Genomic DNA, 21,880 nt, shown 5'->3' on the forward strand with positions numbered 1-21,880 from the left:
AAAAAAATATTCTTGAAACACAATAAAACTTAAAGCAAAACTTTTAGAGGAAATGAATACCCATTCCCAGAGTAACTCAATATAGAGTTATTTCATGGTTTAGGTTAATTGACAAATATTTTTAGTTGAGGTAAATCTTTCTATATATTTTCTGTAGGTGCTATTATAAGTACTACTCAAAATGTCAACAGAGAACATTGTTACCTTCCCAACACTCATTTCTTTTTCTTTCTTCCTAATAGAATCCTGATTTTGTTTGGATAGCACTACCCCCACCCATCTACCCCCACCCTCAACCCAATGACTGAGGGATAACAGACCTCACCATCAAGCTGCTCCTGCTTCACAGAAAGCACTCAGCACATGACATGGCTCTGGCTCCTGTTGTGAGTATAGAAGTCATTGGTACACATTAATCCAATTATAGTTGGGGGAAAGGGTTTTCTCTCATTTAGGATATGAAAAAGAATGTGTGTTGTATCAGATAGTGCTGGTATTCTATAACCATAAGAGTAGCAAGTCTAAATTCAACACTGTCACACTGAGGGTAACAGAGCAAAAATATAGAACATGGATTCTTCATGGTCATCACTGAATGATCAAGTCACCAACCTGACCAAAACTAATTCTATTTTGGACTACATACTCTTTTCTTGAATTAGACTTCTGTATTTGCAGCCAAAACCATACTCATTGATCAAACCATGTCCAAGTTGCAATATGAAAGCCAGAATTGCACGTAGACATCATGCCAAACTTGCAGGGCTAGAGAAGGTGTTTTTATAGATTCTAGTCCAGAGTTACATGGCCCCCTCAGTTTCCCTGCAGAAAGAAATCTGAAAATAATTGGAAACACTGGAGACTTTTCTCACAGATTCCTTCTATTTAGACAACTTTAAAACTTAAATGTGGACTCACAGTCCTTTCTTTTCCGGTGTAGAGGAAATCAATAATGCCAGCTTTGCAAAGGTAAACTTTTTGATTTGAGGACAAAGGAAGGTGCTATATAAATTCAACCAAAAATAATCTTGGAAAATTCTGATATTCTTTGACAACAATCTACCTTTGAGTTATAGTTTTTTAACACCAGCTGCCATCAAAATTAAAATGTCAAAATCAACTTAGTGCCCAAGATAAATGTTCACATTGCTATGACAACCTCTTTTTCAAGTTTAATATCAGAAGCCTTAATTTAGGCAGAGTTAATATTTACTTTGGGAGGTATTTTGGGGGGTGGGGGAAGAGGTGGGTAGTTGTACAAAGTTGACTTGTTTCAATTGTTTCCAGAAAGTCACTATTACATTTTACATTGTCTTTTTCATAAATAAAATACTTTATGATCAAAATCAACTTCCAGTTTAGTAAAATAAATAATATGTAAGTTTGTTAGGTATATGTTTTATATACTGTTCTAGGGAGAAAAGTTTTCATCTGATTCACAAAGGAGCAATGACTCAAAAAGTTAAAACTATTGTTGGAGACTGAATAATAACTGTAGGTGGTGAGAAAAGTTACCACTAAAAGGTAAAGGAGACAGAGGAATAAAATAAGATGTATTTTTTAAGTTTTGTCATGTTAGCTCTAAAGTAAGACAGATATAAGGAAATTGCCTCCTGGATATGGCAAATGGTTGTATATGTATTTGAATCTGTTAGAGTTTGTTGTGGAAAACACAATAAACACATAGGAAGCCACTGGAGCCTTTAAGATATTTAATGACAATATATTGTGGTGCATATGCAAATGAGATGTATATCTGTCAGTCAAAGTCCTGGCAGCTCATGTGAAAACAAAAATGGAGACATTTGGTTCTACAACAACTTTGGTACACATTTTGGGCTAAGATGTATATTTTAGAATCCTTTCCATTTTGTTAGTTTTTAGTCATTACACTTCATATTGACAACTTTTGAATATAAACAAATATATATTTCATAATCATTAACTTTCTCATAGTAAATCCAATCCTTCTTCCTTCAGGAAAAAATCCTCTTCTAGTTCTGGAAACCTGGCACTACCTTATTACTGTCAAAAGAGTGGAGTGTTTATGTAAACTTAAGACAATTTGCATTGATTCCATCTCCAAACTATATGCTTTCACATTGGATTCATATTTCTCTCTTGAGTTGTTATGAACATAAATTGTGTGTGGAGTGTGGGTAGGTGTGTGGGTATAGTTTACTGAGCAGACCAATGGAGAGTCCATGTACACAGATGATCTCAAGCCACTACCAGCTCATCGTCTGTGTCTTTTCAGGAACTGCTTGAATGGGTTGTGTGGTGCAATGGCAAGTGTTTTGGACTGCAGGTCTTGAGGCTTTGGCTATCATCAGTCTCTTCATTAACAAGCTGTAGGACACTGGCAAGTCCCTTCACTAGCTTATCTTTTATTCCCATAAAAGGGGTTGAGGCACAGAGTCTCTGATGTCACTTCTAGCTTAAATATTCTGTGGTTCTCACTCATGTCCCTAATTATCGTGCCTAATAGAAACCATCAGTTTTGCTGCTTTAGTTTGAAAGGGCCTTTTTCAAACAGACACAGAGAATGCTAAATATGCTATATCAAATTAAAATTTAGATAAAGAAACTAGCAGATGACATTAAAATACAGCAGATTCTCAGTGACTTTTTGAGTCTAACAATTACAGCTTCCCATGAACCTTGACATTTTCCTGAACTGCATAAATTATGTTTACCATTTCACAGGTAAATATTTATATGCCTAAGTAATGAGTCTACAAAGCTATGAGAAATGAAGAGGATAACTTACGTTCTAGAGTAGATATGTATTTTGTAATTCAGCTCCATTGAAGACACTTTCCTTAACATCTTTAATATCTTCTTCAATGTCTTAGAACAAAGGAAAGACCTATTTATCCACTACAAAGGCTGAAATATTCCAAGCAAGCTATCACATGGGTATTCAAAAACCATTACTGCATTGTATAAATTCCTACACACTTCATACTTGCTCTTCACTGTATGAAGTATATAATTCTCACAACTGTCCTTTGACATAATCTCTAACTTTCTGGTCTCAAAGAAGTCAAGTAACTTAACCATCGACAATAGCTAGTCAGGATCACAGCCAGGATTTGAACCTAAGATTCTAAAGCCAGTGCCTTCAATCTTGCTACCTTAGTATCTCTGGCAACACTGCCCAAACACATCCACTCTCTCAAATACTTCATTTTTTTTCACAGATAATGAAGCTGTTCACTTAACTTTGTTTTCTCCCTTGAGTGATGCCTCTGCACACTGAGCCTCTTCACATGTCCCTCTAGCAACATTCACTGATCCTTCAGGAATGAGAACCAAGTAAGTTCTATCTCAGATGTCAATGTTTTCAAGCTCTGTAACAGGGCAGTTGACACATCAACATAGCATGTCCTTGGACATTAAAAGCCTTGTCTCTTTTTTCTTAATTATAGACCACATTTTTTTTTCATAAATATCTACCTTGTCACTCCTTCTGCCATAATTACCCAATTGTCCCTACTCCAATTCTCTCTAGAAGACATCTACCTTCTAAATGTGTTTTAGAAAATTTCTGACCTTTACTGGTCTTCGAGAAATAAAGAAAGATTGGACACACTGCCCTGGACTACTCTGCTTCTTTCTTAGCCTGGATCTCCTGAAAACATTCTGAGATGAAGAATTGTGAGCATAATGTTGGGTGGGGAGCACTCTCAGAAGATACACTGCAAAGAGGTGAGGAAAGAATTGACGGAAGAAAGACCCAGGGATAGGTCACCCTGGGGAGGGGTCTGGGTCCCCACCCAGGGGAGGCTATAACCCTGTCAGACTGGTGGACCTAGTTTGTGTCTTCAGCTTAATTATCTGTTTCTCTTCCAGAGAAAGGGCTTTTAAGGTTCTAAAGACCAGTCTGAAGTCTGACTATGCAGAATTCAAAAGAGCCTGAGCTTTCTCTCCTGGGAAAATAAATGGAATAAAGAAAGATTATGAAATATGAAAGTTCTAAAAATAATAGCATGAAACTAGGTAATCTGAATGAAAGCCAGTCAAATCTGTATGGAATATAGCATATTACTGATTCATTATCAGATCAAGTAATTTAATTATATTCTACTTACCATGAAGTTGTCACACCCTGAGCCTCCCAGTGTGAAGTCTATGTTATCTGATTAGAGAAAGCAGAAAGAAAGAGAGAGGCCATGAGAAAGAGAAGTTTAGTTACAAATGGCAGACTGTATTGCAAATTCAGAAATGTCTTTAATGCGTACAAGAAATGATGTGGATTCATTTTTTGTTTTCTATAAATAAGCTAGGTTTGATTATCCTAAACTATCGGTAAGAATATTTTTTCTTTTCATCTTTCCTGGACCTGAGCCATTTACAATTTGTAACTCAGAGAACCATTTTTTATATCCCATTTAACATGTAACCCTTTGTTGTTTCTATTGAATTTAGAAAAAGCCAGAAAGAAAATTCCTTCCTAAGATATAATTAATTTCTACACATTGACTTAAGGGCAGCCCACTTAGGAACATACATATCCCTATTGCTAGGTTCTCCTGGTCAGATTTTAAAGATATTCTTTCAAAGATACATATATATACATACTATGTATGCACTATATATATGTGTATTAAAGATGTTCTTTAAAATATATACATAAATATGTGTATGTGTATATATGTGTATATATATGTATATATGTATATGTATATATATACACATATCTCAAGTTCCAGAATAAGGAGGATTTATTTTTAAGGGGTTTTTTTAAGTTTATTTATTTATTTTGAGAGAGAGAGTACAAGCAGGTGAGGCAGACAGAAGGAGTGAAAGAATCCCAGCAGACTCCATACCATCAGCACGGAGCCAGATGCAGGGCTTGAACTCATGAACCATGAGATCATGACCTAAGCCAAGATCAAGAGTCAGATGCTTAACTGACTGAGCCACCCGCGTGCCCCTACAATAAGGAGGTTTTTACTCACTGAAAGATACTGAGGAAAACATAAAGCTGTTATTTAAAAGTATCAAGTCAAATATATTGGTGGTATAATCTAGGCTGAAAACAATTATTTACTTTTCTCCTAATGGGAGATTATATGATAAATATGAAAATAATGTTGATAGGTTAATCTGATCAAATAAATTAATAGCTCAATAAATGCTAAAGGTTTAAAGAGTGTTTCCATGTAAAGAATAAACAGGTATGTATGTATATATGTATTTGTGTATTTAAAACATCTCCCATAAGTTACAGTGTCCTGGAAATCATATAAAATGCACTATTAAGTACATTTTAAGTCTCTAAAGAAGCCACAATTAATATTTCACTTTAAGGGGCACCTGGGTGGCTCAGTCAGTTAAGCCTCCGACTTTGGCTCAGGTCAGATCTCACGTTCGTGGGTTTGAGCCCCGCGTCAGGCTCTGTGCTGACAGCTAGCTCAGAGCCTGGAGCCTGCTTCTGGTTCTGTGTCTCCTTCTCTCTCTGCCCCTCCCTCTCTCATACTCTGTCTCTCTCTGTATCAAAAATGAATAAAACATTTTTTAAAAATATTTCACTTTAAGTAAATTATGCTAGGAACAGGACACAACTTGTTAAAGGTATAGTTTTTGGTTTGTTTTATTTATACTATGTCCCCAACAGGTAGAACAGGAACTGCACAAAATAAGTGCTCAAGAATGATCAGTTGAATTAATAAATTAGCACAAGGCTAGGGAGGACTACAAGACAGTACTAAGAACAAGAAATAGTCCTGGCCATTCAATGAATATGAATTGTCTTAGAAAGAGAACTAGCAGATATTTAAAGCAAAACTAGTTCAATCCAGGTTTGGGTGAGCGCTAAAACACTATTTACATCTGTCCAGATCCTATTCACAATCTTGGGTTCTTACATAAATGTTCTGAATTCTTTTAAAATAGCACAACAGGCCCAGACCATGACAGCTTTGTTTCAACAGAGATGGCCTGTTTATGAAATATCTTTACCATGAATTATTCATGCTGGGAAATCAACAAAATACTTACTAACTCCACTGTAATGTTATTTGACCAAGAGTTTGAAATGGTCCTGGAAAAGGCAGGAGAGAAGTGAGAAACCGGGAAGGGATATCACCCCATGGTGTCACATAAAAACCCTGAATGCCGTATTATCATCACGATTATATGATGTGCTTTACACTTTACAAAGCAAATTGATTCATGTTATCTAAACTGATGATCATGACAACCAGGTGAATCTGGTAGCAGTAGGGAATCATGATGGAAGTTTGCGAGTACCATTGCCAATCTTTTGCAATCTAACCAATTGGAAATAATAATAACAAAAATCATGATAATATTCATCTTAGTTAGTACCTAAATGGGACTTATTTATGTGGCAAGTCTGCATGTTAGCTCGGTTACTTCTCCAATAATCACAAGTCACCAAATGGGAACGAAGCCATCTGTTTTATTCAAGTTGATTGGCAAATTCACTTTCCACCTGGTAAAATAATAATAATAATAATGCATTGTTTGTGTCTCTCTCCTGGACTGGAGATAACCGGGGAATGACCAAGCTGACTTTTCCACCCAGTGTCATGAGAGAGGACTGAGGGGTAGCCGGAACAGGCTCCTGTGGTCTGATGGTCTGTGTACTGACAACCCGAGCACGTGAGCCCCAGCCTCCCCTGCGCCCAGGCAGGCCTGTGAGCTGGGGGAGGGGGCAGGCACAAATGCCAGGTTCTCCCCAATCTCACACTCTCACTCATGTTTTTTCAGTAGGTGGAACACTGTTACTGAAAGTGCTGTTGTTCTCTCCTGGGAAGGAAAGCAGATATCCCCCCATGCCTCCATGGGACACTGCGAGGAAGAAAATGAGTGTTCTTCTCCATCCTGCCCCCAGCATCTCCAACAGCCAAATGAGGGAAAATGAGGACTATGTAGGCCTAGTTTCTTCCGCAAAGGCAAGGAACTGACAAGCAACAAAGACAGGTCTTGAGCCCCTAGCACTCTGACCACAGAGTGCACATCATATTTACTCTTCACTGTCCTGGAAACCTTGCAGTTGGACAAGTTTGATGAACACTGAAAGGCAAACATTTCTAGAAGACAAATTCTTGAATGTTCTTCTGGAAATGTTTTCATGCCCTAACCAGATTCTCTTTTTCCCGTAATTTCTCATCAAATGTGCTAAAAACATGTCATTCAAACCATTTCTTTCTGAGCCAAGTTAAGAGATGGAGTAAACAACAAAAAAGAAAGGAAAAAATTGTAATTACAGTTCATCTCACAACAGTGTATTTAAAATTTGACTCAATCTGACTTTGGTATATTTCTATTATTCAATAAGTACTCATTATATTGTATAACAGGGTAAAACATCTTCTGTTCATAGAGTTACCATTTGTGCCAAAAGCACTAATATTTTGCTTTCCTAAATATCAGATTCAGTAACAGATGTTACTTTATTCTCTTATTTGTATTTTGGCATCAGTCTTCATTCAACAGGTATCCCAATATGGAACTGTTGTTAGTTTACTTTCCACTAAATATATACACATAATTAATAGGTGCTGGGTCTTAAAATGTTTACGTACTGTTTATTAACAAGCTCAAATTGTAGACCATGAATAAACTTGACTGCATTCTGCAAAAAGTAGTTCAGAGTCTTGAACTTCCTAGTGAGAGTAAAATTATATCATCTTCTGCCCTGGAAGACAATTTTATATTTTATATACATGTATTTTGTAACCACTGCCCTTGTTATTTACTATTTGTGCTGTTATGGAAAAGAAGAAAGTTTTATCACATCCTTGCTGTGATTCTTATAAACAATTAAAAAGTAGCATTAAGGGTCACAATTCTATCAGTTTTCTGATAAGAGCTTCAGTTCATAAGCATGGTGATTGGAAGAATTTGTTTTTCTCTAGGCAGAACTGGAATTGAAATTGGATTGAATCAAGATGACAGTCCACAAGACCTTTGCTGCCATTTAGAAAGATAATGATTTTTTTATTTCTAGGAAAATAAATTTTAAAAAACACTTAGCTTTTCAGATATCAATCTAGGCTAGTTGCTAGTGATTGATCATAATCGGTCATAACCCTGGACTCAGTCCAGACCCCATCTCTATCTAAATTGTCAGCCCAGCACTCCAGCATCCAGGACCCATGAGTTGGAGTTTATATGAGGTGAAACTATTTGCCTTTCCTATTACATTTGAAGTACCTCACCTGTGGCAGTTTAAAAAGAAAGATAGAAATATAATCCTATAATATTTACAGAGATATCAGTGCCCTTTCAAATTCTGATTAGTGCTACTAATCCTTATAGACACTTTCAACACTTTGCAGGAAAATAGTGAAATCTAATTAGCTATATTCTAGAAGTGACTGTGGCTGATAATAGCTTAGCAACGAAGAGGGTTCATCAAGTTTAAAAGAAACCGAACAAAGCCCCTGTTTGAAAAATGGCACTAGTATAACCAAGGAAATGGTTTTTTTAATTTAATTTAGTTTTAACTTAAACAGTCATGCATGACTACCATATTGGATGCCACAGGTATATAAAATCTTGTTTTACCTTCATAATACCTTGTGAAGCAGGTCACCTCCACTAAAAACAGAAATAAGTATGGAGATATTAAGTGACTTGCCGGCATTACAAAGCTGGAAAATGACCAAATATATACTTGAATCCAGTTCTCTGGGAATCCAAGTTTCAACTCTTTTGACAGTACCATATCAAGCTCAAGGTAAATATGAATCAAGAGAGAACCACCCCTGAAAACTAGTGATTGTATACAGCCCTCTAAAAGTTCACACTGCAAAGTACACTACAAAGAACTAACTGTCCAAATCTGCTATTTTGTCCTATTTATAAGCTAACAAATAAGCATGGCACAGTTTCATGGAAGACACACAGAAAATAGGAGATTCCTGAGTCAGAGAGTAAGGACTTTATTATAGTAATAGAAGTAGCCAGAGTATTAGGATTTTCTTATACCAGTTTCCCAAGCCCAAACTCACACAGAGTGATGCCACGAGGGTCAGATGACTCCCACATGCAGTGAATGCATTATAGGCTACATACTGAGAGTAGGAAACCCAAATATTTTATAATTGGCATTAAGCATCATGCTCATTACTCCAAAGACAGACATTCTCTTTATCATACTAGACAATAAACATCCTCCTTTCCCCAAATTCCTACCTTTCAAGACTATTCTCTATCCAAATATCTTTGAAATTGATAGTATGGAACAAAGGCAATCTCAAGGTTTGCATAAATGTGAGAGACCACACGCCACCCATGACAAGTGACAAACTGGGAGAAACCAGCAAAGGAAAAAGAGAGATGGCTAAATATCAACATGAGAGTTGAAGTGAACAGATAAATGTGTATGTTTGATAGAAAGGTTATGTGTCCATGGTTAAAAACAGAAAATTAACGTTGAAACTACAAAATTAAGGTGAAAATAAATTTGAAAAATAATAGTGCTATATAAATGTCAAGAAATATTGACATTTTTATGGGGCATCAATAGTACATTTACATATAATTTCTCCAAAACTAGAGGCTACTTCACTCTTGGAACTAAATTGTAAATATATACACATATACCTCTTCTACCAACCATAAACCTGTAGCATAAAAATCGTAAGATGTTAGACCTGAAAGATGCTCAGAAATAATGAAGTTCTAGTTACACAGACAGGGAAACTGAGATCCAAAGGCATGGAGTCACTTTTTCAGGGCCACACAACCATCTATAGACGTGAGAAGCATTCATGGGCGTCTCTAGTCTGACCCCTCCATTTCATTATAACACACTACCTCTTGCTCTCAACTTGAAGTAGATTGAGCACCCCCCCAAAAAAGATACGTGCACACCTCCCTCCTGCAGAACATGCCCTTGGAACTAGTTGGAGCAGAGCCAAGGGGCCTGAGTTAGCAGTGCTTCCCCAGGTGGAAAGCTGAGCCCTGCAGATGGCTTAAATGCCCATTCCCTAGAGTCTGCCACAAAGGCACATTGCACTGCAGAAGACTTAAAAGAAAAATGTGCGCACAGCACAGGAAGGAGCCTAGATCTTCCCTGAGGAGTTGAGTACTTCAGTAATATCATTAAAGCTGGGTCAAAAAAACATCATTTCATTTTTTTAAATATGCTAATATAACCCCAGGCACCAGCTCACTTAAATGAAAAGCACTTCATAAAGTTCATTTTTATTATTTTCAGCTGAAAAGTAAATAACACTTCTACAGGTGTCCTTCATATTAAAAGGCTTTATTTGCTGGCAATAGAGCCTCTCTGTTGACTAAAAACCTTATCTATACTTCACAGAGCAGATTGTTTTTCCCCAACACCCTTCAAAGAGGTGTAGCCAGTCCATTCTGAACAAAGGAAAATAGTGTGATAAAAGAGACAATATAACAACAGCCAACTGAAAGAGCTCTCAATGTCCAATGCTGGAACAATTTAAGAGACAATGCAATATTTGATTGATTAAATATTCAGAAGTCTATATTGATAAACAAATAATGTAAATAGGCATCAACAGCACTTTTATAAAGATAACTGTCCCAAAACTAGAGGTTACTATTTCCTTTGGATTGAATCATAAATGTAGACATATAAATACAAATATAAACTATTGAATAAGTAAATAAACGGTATAGGACAGATAAACCTTCTCTACAGAAGAATTCTAAATAATATATATACATATTCTTCTCTCCAGGAGGTGAAGCTTAATTCCCTAAACCTTGAGGGTATGCTATACTTAGTGACTCACTCCCAAAAATTCAAGCAGGGAAAGGGAAAAACAGTCCCTTTGCAGTAGGGAGTCCTGGCAAGCTGTCTTAACCAAGTGATGAACATTAACATCACCAGTATGTCATGTGGATATTATGTACTCTGATTTGAGGTAATGAGAAGGTATTCCTTCCAAATTCTATAACCCCAGTCTAGCCATGATAAAAACACCCGACAAACCAAGATTAGGAAACATTCTACAAAACACTTGGCCAGTACTCCTCAAAACCATCAAGGTCACGCAAAACAAGCAGAGTGAGAAATTATCACAGAACAGAGGAAACTAGGAAAATGTGACAGCTAACTACAATGTGTCATCCTTTAATGAAACAGAAAGAAAGCATTAATGGAAAAGCTGATTATATCCAACTAGGGTCTGGAGTTTAGTTAATAGTGATAAATAATGCTGCTTTCTTAGTTTTGATAAACATACTCTATAAGATGTTAATAATGGGTAAAACTGGGTGATGGACATACAGGAACTCCCTGTACTATCTTCACAACTTCTCTATAAATATAAAATTATACCAAAACAAAAAGTTTATTTTAAAAAAAAAGGATGGTACAAAATTATCTCATCATATGCTCCTGTCTGAAGCATGGTTGAATTCTATAGCTAATGCATTGCCCAATCCAAGACACACATTTTAAAGAAAGCTTGGGGAAGCTAAATGAGTTTAACAGCCAGGGGCACAGTAGCAACAGAACACTGCACAATAAAAGAAAAATCAATATTGGGGCACCTGGGTGGCTCAGTTGGTTAAGCACCTGACTTTGGCTCAGGTCATGATCTTTTGGTTTTTGGGTTCAAGCCCCGTGTGGGGCTCTGCACTGACAATATGGAGCCTGCTTGGGATTCTCTCTCCCCCTCTCTCTCTGCTCTGGTCCCACTCTCCCCCCTCTCTCTCTCTGTATCTCAAAATAAATAAACTTAAAAAAAAAAGAAAGAAAGAAAATTTTGTTCTTCACTGAATAACCTGAGTTTTATTTGTAACAATTATTTGTAGTCATATGAGAAACAAAACGTGTTCTGAACATAACAAAAATTGAGGCTCTCCTTATAGCTTAGAAAAATACTGAAGTAAAAACCCAAACCAGTAAACTAACCAGAGACTTCCAAGAAACAAAACTGTGCTGGCTATCCAATAATGTCTATGTTTAATAGTATAAAAGACTCAAAAATATAAGTTTTAAACAAACCCTTCAAATGTGAGAAATTTCTCTCAATTCTCTTTACTCTAGAAGTTATCTAGGATATTATAATAATATCTGACATTTATATTGTCATCTGAAAAATAGTAAAATCATTTCGCCAATAAAACATAGCTCCTTCCTGCCACCCAGTTCTCTAAATTACTTCCTTTTCCCACACAGGCCATCCTCTGCTTTCAGCCTTGAAGTTTTCAGCCCCCAACCCAAACTCTACTGCCCCCCACCCTCACTCATCACCTAAATCCCCTAGCTTTGTCCAAGAAATCTCAACCATCTCTTGCTTTAGACATCTTTTTGGATTTGTCTTCTGAAAAATAATCCCTTCAAAATGACTTTGTGAATGAATGGAAGTGACTTGGCTAAAAAAAAAAAAAAAAAAAAAGGCGTATGTCTGCCTTCCATATAAAATTTATATATATGGGAAAAACTTCCTTGCTTTTTTTCTCCTCATCTTTTCATACAATTTTATTTCCAAAAGATATAAGAAAGGCATGAGCATAATTTATAATACATGTGGTATGTATTTTCTTAAAAGTGGTTCTTAAAGTCAAATCTGACTATGAATGCTATGTTAGGGAGACTGACAAATATGTAATATTTTGATCAATATATACAAAGTTTGCATTTTGTTTCATCACTTTTAATGCTAAAGAATACATTTTAAAGAATGGATTAAATATTCAAAGACACAAACACAAGTAAATATATTTTAGTTCAATATGAAGATAACAAACCCATTAGTACATCTACATATGAGTATTCTCAGCAAACAGCAGAATGAACAAATGTTTATTGAGTACCTCTTATGTGTCAGGAAATGTGCAAGCACTGTGGCAAATGCTGTATCATTTGATTATTTCTATAAATATCTGAGATCAAAACAATTATCCTCATTTTTCAAGTTGTAAAACCAAACATCCAGAGTAATTCACTCAAGGATGTGTTACTTAAAGTAATTAGTTCCTTTAACTGATAAACCCCAAACTGTCAGTGACAACACAATAAAATGCTATTTCTCATTTATATCACCATCTAATGCAAGTCAGAAGGGAAGGGGTTTTATTCTGCCCACCTCATCATTCAGAGACCCCCAGGATACTTCCATCCCACACACTGGTGGATGGATATTGAGAGCAAGGATAGTACGTTAAAAGATTTTGTACACCAGGCCTAGAAATGACATATACCACTTATGCTTACATTCCATTCCCCAAAAATGACCCCTCTTCTGTTAATAGGGAAAGAATGAATGCTTTCTCTCCAAGGTAGGGAATAAGCTAAAAAAGAATTCTCTCACTACTGATAATCAACATAGTACTGGAAGGTCTAGCAAACTTCAGTAAGGCAAGAAAAGTAGTACAGGTAAGAAAGAAGAAATGAAAGTGTTGCTATTTACAAATGACATGATCATCTATGCAGAAAACTCCAGAGTCTACAGAGAGAGTCCTATAACTAATAGGTGAGTTAAGCAAGATCAAAACACAAAATCAATTACATTTCTGTATCCTAAGAATAAATGTGTCAAAACTGAAATTAAAGACACAATGCCATTTACAATCCCTCCAAAAACACCTGTAAGATGATTACAGAAAAATATACTATCATATGCACAGGACTTAGATGCTGAAAATCACAAAATTCTAAAGAAATAAAAGGAGACTTGAAAAATTGAAAGTAAATACAAAGATGGTATAATTAAAAACAAGCACATCAATAATTACATTATATGTAAATAGTCTAAACATCCTAATTAAAAGGCAGAGAAAGTCAGACTGTACAAAAATGGAAGATAGCCTAGAGGCTACCTATAAGAAACCCACTAACATAAAGACCTAGATTGGTTAAAAGTAAAAGGATAGAAAAAGATATACCATGAAAACAGTAATTAAAAGAAAGCTGGAGCAGCTATATTAAAATCATACAAAGTAAATATCAGAACACCAGGAACAAACAGAGCTATATAATGATATAATGGTCAATTCATCAAGAAGACAGCAATTCTAAATGAGTACACGTCTAAAAACTCAGTTTCAAAAGACAGGACTCAAAACTTGACCTAACCAGAAAGGGAGATTGGCATACCTAAAATTATAGTTACAGATTTTTAACACCCTTCTCTCAACAATTGACAGAATGAGTTGACAAAACATTGGTAAAGGTACAGAAAATTTGAACAATGCTGTCAAGCAAATAACATAGAAAAATCACAGAATATACATTATTTTTAACATACATATAACATCACCACATAGACTATAAGCCGAGCCATAAAATAAGTCTTAAAGTTCAAATGATTGAAATCATACAGACTATGCTTTATAAACCTGAGTATATGATGGAATTAAAAGTCAGTTTCAAAAGAATATATAAAATCCTTATTTTTGAAGTTAAGAAATGCACTCCTAAATGTTGCATAAGTCAAATAAGAAACCACAAAGAAATTAGAAAATATTTTGGACTACACAATAGTGAAAATACAAATACTAAAATGTATAGGGTGCACCTAAAATAGTGCTTAGAGCAAAATTTATAATTCTAAATGCTTAAATTATTGGTGAACAAAAAACCTTTTAAACTAATTTTCTTAGCTTCTACATTAAGAGACTAAGAAAAAGAAGAATCAAGGGCTCTTGGTGTCAATATATGGTGTTTTGAAGGTATTGTTGTTGATGGGGTTTTTTTTAATTTGAGTATAGTAAAGAATTTATCCTTAAAAATCTCCCCACAAGGAAAACTCATGTTCCAAAGGGATCCACAAGTACATTCCATCAAATATTCACAAAAGAAATGACATTGCTATTTCTCAAAACTCTTCAGAAAATGTTATTTTTTAAAAGATAGAATAGGGGTGCCTGGGTGGCTCAGTCGGTTAAGTGTCTGGCTTCGGCTCAGGTCATGATCTCACGGTTTGTGGGTTTAAGCCCCACATCAGGCTCTGTGCTGACAGCTAGCTCAGAGCCTGGAGCCTGCTTCAGATTCTGTGTCTCCCTTTCCCTCTGACCCTCCCTTGCTCGTGCTGTCTCTCTCTGTCTCTCAAAAAATAAATTAAAAAAATTTAAAAAATAAAAGATAGCATAGCCTTGGTACCAAAACTCACAAATTAGTACAAGAAAAGAAATTTTCAGACAAATATTGCTCCTTAACATAAATGTAAAACTCCTTAACAAAATATAGCAAATTAAATTCAGCAATATATATTTTTGAAAAAAGAATACATCATAACTAATTATGATGTTTTTTCAGGACTTGGAAGTTTTTCCAAGACTGCAAGATTGATTTATCACCCAAAAATCAGTTACTGGTGATTCACCACATTAACAGAATAAAGAAATCACAAAACCATCCCAGTAGTTGAAAAAGATACATTTGATAAGATTAAATACCCACTTATAAAAACTATCAGCAATTTAGGAATAGAAGAAAATTTCCTCAAACTAATAAAAGGGATCTAAGAAAAACTTGTAGCTATATATTAATGATAAATGATGAACATTTCCCCCATGTAATATTGGGAAGAAGATAAGAATGTCTGCCCTTACCACCTCTTTTTTTTTTTTTATGTTTTTTATTTATTTTTGAGAGACAGAGCGAGACAGTGTGAGCAGGGGAGGGTCAGAGAGAGAGGGAGACACAGAATCCGAAGACAGGCTCCAGGCTCTGAGCTGTCAGCACAGAGCCCGACGTGGGGCTCAAACCCACGAACCATGAGATCATGACCTGGGCCAAAGCCGAATGCTTAACCAACTGAGCCACTAGGTGCCCCTGCCCTTACCACTTCTATTAAGTATTTTTTAAAGGACTACATATTTATTATTTATTTATTTATTTATTTAGAGCAGGGGAAGGGGCAGAGGGAAAGAGAAAAGAGAATCTTTTTTAAATTTATTTATTGTGTAATTTATATCCAAGTTAGTTAGCATATGGTGCGACAATGATTTCAGAAGTAGATTCCTTAATCCCCTTACCCATTTATACAATGACCTCTCCCAGAACCCCTCCAGCAACCTTCTGTTTGTTCTCTAAATTTAAGAGTTTTTTATGTTTTGTCCCCTCTCTGCTTTTATATTATTTTTGCTTCCATTCCCTTATGTTCATCTGTTTTAGATCTTAAATTCCTCATATGAGTGAAGCCATGTGATAGTTGTCTTGAGAGAAAGAATCTTAAGCAGGCTCCATACTCAGCAGGGAGCCCAATGTAGGGCTTGAGCCCAAGACCCTGGAATCATGACCTGAGCCAAAATCAAGAGTTTGATGCTCAACTGACTGAGCCAAAGAGGCATGCCCTATTCAGCATTTTACTGTAGTCCTAGTCAGTACGTCATGGCAAGACAAAGAAATAAAAGGAATAAAATCAAAGAAATAAAACTGTCTCTGTTTGCAAATGAAATTATTGTTTTTATAGAAAAATCATAAGAATTTATAAAATATCTAGTAGGATCAATAAGAAGAGTATTTAGCAAGATCACAGATTGAAAATCAATATCCAGAAATCCATTGTATTTCTCTTATGCAAAAAATAAAAATGGGAATTGAAATACAAGATTTACAAAAACATCAAAAATATTATAATACATAAGGATATTTCTCTATCTACTACTTGATTATTAGTTTATAGAAATGCTACCAATTTATGTACCCCTAGGTTTATTTCAGCATTATTTACAATAGCCAACATACAGAAGCAACCCATGTCCACTGACACAAAAATACATAAAAAGATGTGGTATAACTATAGATAAATATATATAGATAGATTTAGATGATATATAGATACATACATACATACATACATACATACAATGGAATCTTATGCAGCAATTAAAAAGGTTAAGTTTTGTCTGCCATTTGTGACAACATAGATAGACCTAGAGGGTATTATGCTAAGTAAAATAAGTCAGATTGAGAAAGACAAATACCATATGATTTCCCTCACATGTGGAATCTAAAAAACAAAACAAATGAGTAAACAAACAAAAAGCAGCATCAGACCTATAAATACAGAGAACAAACTGATGATTTCCAGAGGTAAGGTGGGTGTGTGGGATGGATAAAATAGGTGAGCGAGTGAGAGATATAAGCTTCCAGTTATGAAATGACTAAGTCATGGGAATAAAAGGCACAACATAAGGAACACACTCACTGATGCTATAAGAGCAGTGTATGGTGACAAATAGTAGCTACCCTTGTGGTGAGCACAGCATAACATACAAACTTGTCAAATCACTACACTGTACACCTGAAACGAATATAACATTGTGTGTCCACTATACTCAAATTTAAAAATTACAGAATACATAAGTACAGAATACATAAGGACAAATTTAAATACGTGCAAAACCTCTACACTGAAAATTACAAATATTACTGAAATAAAGTAAGAAATATCAAAATAAATGTAGAATGTTACTTTTTTCTTAAACTGAAGAATACACAATATTAATAAATTTTTATTCCCCTTAATTTATGATTTTTACACAATCCCAACTAAAATTTCAGCAAGTTTTCATAGAAATTGATAATCTGATTTCAAAATTTATTTGGAAATTCATAGAATGTGGAATAACCAAAACAATTTTGAAGAAAAAGAACAAAACTTGGCTCACAACACCTGATCTCAAGACTTACCTTAAAAGCTACAGTAATAAAGACAATGCTCTACTGGCAGAAAGGTGGATCAAGGAACACAGGAGAGGGTATAGAAATAGATGGACAGGGGCGCCTGGGGGGCTCAATCGATTAAGCATCCAACTTTAGCTCAGGTCATGATCTCACGGTTGGTGGATTCAAGCCCAGCATCAGGTTTTATGCTGACAGCTCAGACTCTGGAGCCTGCTTTGGATTCTGTGTCTCCCTCTCTCTGCCTCCCCCTCTCTCTCTCTCAAAAATAAACAAACAACAAACACACACACATTAAAAAAAAATAGACTGACACTGATACAGTCAACTGATTTTTGACACAAACCCCAAAGCATTTCAATGGGGAAATAAAGTCTTTCCTACAAAAGTCGCTGAAATAACTCGACATCCATATTAGGAAAAAAGATAAACCTCAACACCTACCTCATATCCAAAGGCAAAAATTTATTCAAGGTGGATCATGAACTGTTGGTTTACAAATTTGGGCATATCTCAGGTGAAATCTGAAATTGGCCCCTGAATGGAGGGCAGGGAGAGACTAAGAGACAGACCACTCCAGATTGGTAGGTGGCAGGTTTAATAAGCAAGGAATATTACACAGGAGGCTTGTTTTGGATGCCCATGAGAAGAGTAGAATCTCCAGAATCTTTAAAGTTTATATAGAAGCCTTACCTGGGTTCAGGAATGCATCCCATCCAGACAGTCTCATTGACAAATTGTTCTCTCACGGCTACGTGTTTCAAAATGGTTCCCACTGTGGGAATGGTAGGCTGAGCACACATTCCAAGGATAAGGGAGGGTAGGTAGTGAGATGCCTCTGATTGTCTGGATCCAGCTTACAGGTCAATCAGTGGTCATGTCCCCCCGATGACCTCTTCCCACGTGAAAGCTTCTAGAAGAAAATATAGAAAAATATTTTTGTGAACTTGAAGTCATTTCTTAGACACACAAAGCTCTAATTATAAAGAAAAAATAAGTAACTTAGACTTTGCCAAAATTAAAATCTTCTGCTCATCAAAAGAGATCATTAAAAAATATAAACACAAAGCATAGAGTAGAAGAAAATGTTCACAAAACATTCTTCTGACAAAACTTGTGTCCAGAATATATAAACATCTCCTAAAACTCCATGTATTCTGTTTTGTTTTATTTTTACAATGATAATATTTTCCTGTTATTATGAATATAATAACCTCATAATAACCACATGTTATGGCCCAATCATAATTTACATAAACAAGAAAAAAAATAAAGAAATCCACAATCTAGTATCTCCTCTGCACCTTCCTTTGCTCCCAGTGAAGACCAAACTGAGAAACAAAGTACTATCTACCCTTTCTTTCCTATAGACAGTCCAAGAAAAGTCTTCACAGGGGCTGAGGAAGTGAATTTAAAACAATTAGAGAGATAAAATTAGTAATATGAGGGCAAGCAGATACTCCTGAAATTAAAAAAAAAAGATATTGGCACCTACTGAAGATTTTTTTCTTTTCTTATTGAAGTATAGTTGACATGCAATACTATATTAGTTTCATGTGTGCAACATAGTGATTCAACATTTATATATATTATTAAGTGATCACCACGGTAAGTCTCCTTACCATCTATCACCATACAGTCATTACAATATTATTAACTATGTTCCCTAATGCTGCACCTTAGATCCCCATGGCTTATTCATTTTATTATTGGAAGTATGTACATATTAATCCCCTTCATGTACTTCCTCCATCCTTCCACTCTCCTCCCCTCTGGCACCCACCAGTTTGTCCCCTGTATTTATGAGTGTGTTTTTGTGTTGTTTTGTGTGTTTTGTTTCTTAGATCCTACCTACGTTAGACATTTTTTTAATTATTTGAAAACTTTGGGCAAAATGAAAACAATCAAAGAAGAGATGAAAGAATATGATAAATTATCAATAGTTTTTGAAAAGCAATAAAAGACTATATAAGATGGTGAAATTAAAAATAAATGTGCTAGGGGCGCCTGGGTGGTTCAGTCATTTAAGCATACCAGTTCAGCTCAGGTCATGATCTCACAGTCCATGAGTTTGAACCCCATGTCGGGCTCTGTACTGACAGCTCACAGCCTGGAGCCTACTTTGGATTCTGTGTTTCTATCTCTCTCTGCCCTTCCCCTGTCTCTGTCTCTCTCAAAAATAAATGAGCATTAAAAAAAATTTTTTTTAAGTGTGCTAGAGGCACCTGGGTGGCTCATTCAGTTGAGCATCCAACACCTGATTTCAACTCAAGTCGTGGGCTCGAGTCCTGCATCGGGCTCTGAGCTAAACATGAAGCCTTCTTAAGACTCTCTCTCTCTCCCTCTGCCCCTCTCCCCTGCTCACATGCTCTCTTTCAAAAAATTTTTTTAACTTAATTTAAAAATGAGTGTGCTAATGACCTCCTCTCCCTGGTGTTCTGCCACTGGGGGAGTATAATAAATCGGAGGCTCTGAAGCATCTCAGTAAATGAGAGTAGAAAACACTGACCCATTTGGCTTACAGTGATTCTCTCCTATTTATGATTTTAATGAAAAACTATTTAAATATGGCTTTGAACTGCACTGGTATTTTCCATGTCCTAATCAGAACAGAAACTAAAAGTTACAATCCCCCCCGCAAAGAAGTACCTGCATTAACTCCTGATAGGACATGTCCATTTTTAACTATGATTACTGCTGTTAATTTTCCATCCCAGTGGACTTATGCAAGCTTGGTGTATATTAGTGTTTGGATTGGTTCTACAGAATGTGTTTTGAGTCAAATGTTATAGTTCCTCCTCTCCTACTATGTGAAAGGCAAAAGAGATTTAAATTTGGGGGTGCTATTCAACAAGTACTCTTCTAATTAGAAACCATAATACTTCTAAAATTTTCCTTAAAATAAAAATAAATTTTAAAAAGAAATCATACTACCTCCTAAGGCATTGGTGGTGATTATAAAACCATGCATTATTTCCTTAAGAAGGTTAAGGAACCCAAGATAATTGAAGTTGGATCATTTCCTGAGTATAACTGTATCTTTTTCCCCTTCATAGTCCCCATTGTGATCCCTGAAATTGCTCAGAGAATTCTACTTACCTGGTGCCCCCAGCCCCACTGACTCCCTGCCTATTCCATTACTGCTTTCCTCCTTCCTCTTTTACATTTCACTCACTCCAAAAATGCTTTCTGCCCCAATAAAAAGGGTGCTGAGGGGTGTCTGGGTGGCTCAGTCAATTAAGCATCCAACTTTGCCTTAGGTCTTGCCATTTGTGGATTCGAGCCCCGCATCAGCCTCTGTCCTCAGATTCTGTGTCTCCCTCTCTCTGCCCCTCCCCCACTTGCATTCTCCCTCCCTCCCTCTCTCTCTCTCTCTCTCTCTCTCTCCCTCTCTCTCCCTCTCAAAAATAAGTATTTTTTAAAAAGGATAGAGTGTAGCAGCATAGAAAACTGCAAACAGTCCAGTTTAAAAAGTCAATCTCTCATCCTAAAAAGAAAACAACTTTGACCCCACATCTCCCCCCCCGCCCCGCCCCCCGCCCCTCGCCGCAGCTACCTTATTTCTCTGCTCCCTTTTCAAAGGCAAAATTCTTAAAATACTTGTTCTTATTCAATCCTCTCTTTCTTTTCTTCCCATTCTTTCCTGAAACTACCACATTCAGGCTTTCATCTCCACCACTGCACCAAATGGGTCCTGTCAAGGTCAACAGTGTCATCTACACTGACTAGCCCAATGATCAAGTCCTTGTCACTCACCACCTATCAGCAGCACTTACACAGCTGATCACTCTTACTTCCTGTGCTTTCTTCACCTGGTTTTAGGATAGAATGATCTCTCATCATTCTTCTCTACCTCAATAGCTGTTCTCCCCCGCTTTGCTGCTTCCTCCTTTCCTTCCTGACCTTTGATTAGTGAAAAGCTCCAGGGTGCAATTCTCAGACTTGTTCAATCGATAATTGCTACCCAGGTCATTGATTCAAAAGACTGCATTCCACATGGTGTTATAGAACAAACTTTAAGATATATGTCAAATGAAAAAAGATAAAAGAAGGAAAGCTGGATTTGGAGTGACTGACAACACAGGAATACAACACTTAACTCCTATTCTGAAAAGCCAGGGCACAAAATAACCCAGGGAGTCATATTAAAGAGTTGACAGTATAGCCCCAACCAGTAATGTTTTTGCTAATTTAACTGGAGGCAGTTAAAAAGATGAATCAGGAATACATGCCACCCTCCAGAATGTAGAGTCTTCTAGGGGAAATGAAAAATAG

The 21,880-nt window shown here is 36.2% G+C and overlaps 1 protein-coding gene across 3 annotated transcripts in view; it reads left to right on the plus strand.

Moving 5' to 3' along the window:
- Nucleotides 1–21,880, plus strand: part of HTR1E (5-hydroxytryptamine receptor 1E) — a 78,060-nt gene that overhangs the window by 51,526 nt on the left and 4,654 nt on the right. The window contains exons 2-4 of one of the 3 annotated variants that reach the window (XM_029944907.1): nt 243–386; nt 3,204–3,318; nt 3,625–3,711. The gene's annotated coding sequence lies outside the window, so the exon portion shown is untranslated. The remainder of the gene's footprint in view (nt 1–242; nt 387–3,203; nt 3,319–3,624; nt 3,712–21,880) is intronic. The other 2 variants (XM_029944908.1, XM_029944909.1) reach the window with 2 other exon arrangements.

Source organism: Suricata suricatta, chromosome 7 (genome assembly GCF_006229205.1).
Source record: "Suricata suricatta isolate VVHF042 chromosome 7, meerkat_22Aug2017_6uvM2_HiC, whole genome shotgun sequence".
In the NCBI taxonomy this organism is placed as follows: Eukaryota; Metazoa; Chordata; class Mammalia; order Carnivora; family Herpestidae; genus Suricata; species Suricata suricatta.